We start from the raw sequence: 648 nt of genomic DNA, 5'->3' as shown, positions 1-648 counted from the left end.
TATACATATATATATATATATATATATATATATATATATATATATATGTGTGTGTGTGTGTGTGTGTGTGTGTGTGTGTGTGTGCACGCGAGCGCGCGTGTATTCACCATGCCGACCCAGTCTGGAATTTTAGAAGGTTACATTCCTTCGAATTTTATCCCAAAGACACCTGCAAAACTAAACAATTGGCAGATGACCCTTTTTTCGATTGGAAGAAACTCGAATTTTCAACAAGGCTCAATATCCCATGGTCTGTAAAAATGAGAAATATCACCACTTTCATTAATAATGACTTTTCTTTCCGTAACGCCTCAAACTCCATTAGTTAACCTGTCAGTCAAGTAATCAAACTATATATACTCTACAATTTGGTAACGTAATTTGATATATATATATATATATATATATATATATATATATATATATATATATATATATATATATATATATATAATATATATATATACATATGTATACATATATAAATATATATATATATATATATATATATATATATATATATATAGATATAAATATATATATATATAAATACATATATATACATATGTATATATATAAATATATATATATACATATATATAGTATAGCTACATATATATATATATAAATATATATATATATATATAT

This window comes from Palaemon carinicauda, chromosome 26 (assembly GCF_036898095.1).
Source record: "Palaemon carinicauda isolate YSFRI2023 chromosome 26, ASM3689809v2, whole genome shotgun sequence".
NCBI lineage: Eukaryota > Metazoa > Arthropoda > Malacostraca > Decapoda > Palaemonidae > Palaemon > Palaemon carinicauda.
The sequence above is the reverse complement of the archived record's forward strand: the minus strand, read 5'-3'. Positions refer to the sequence as shown.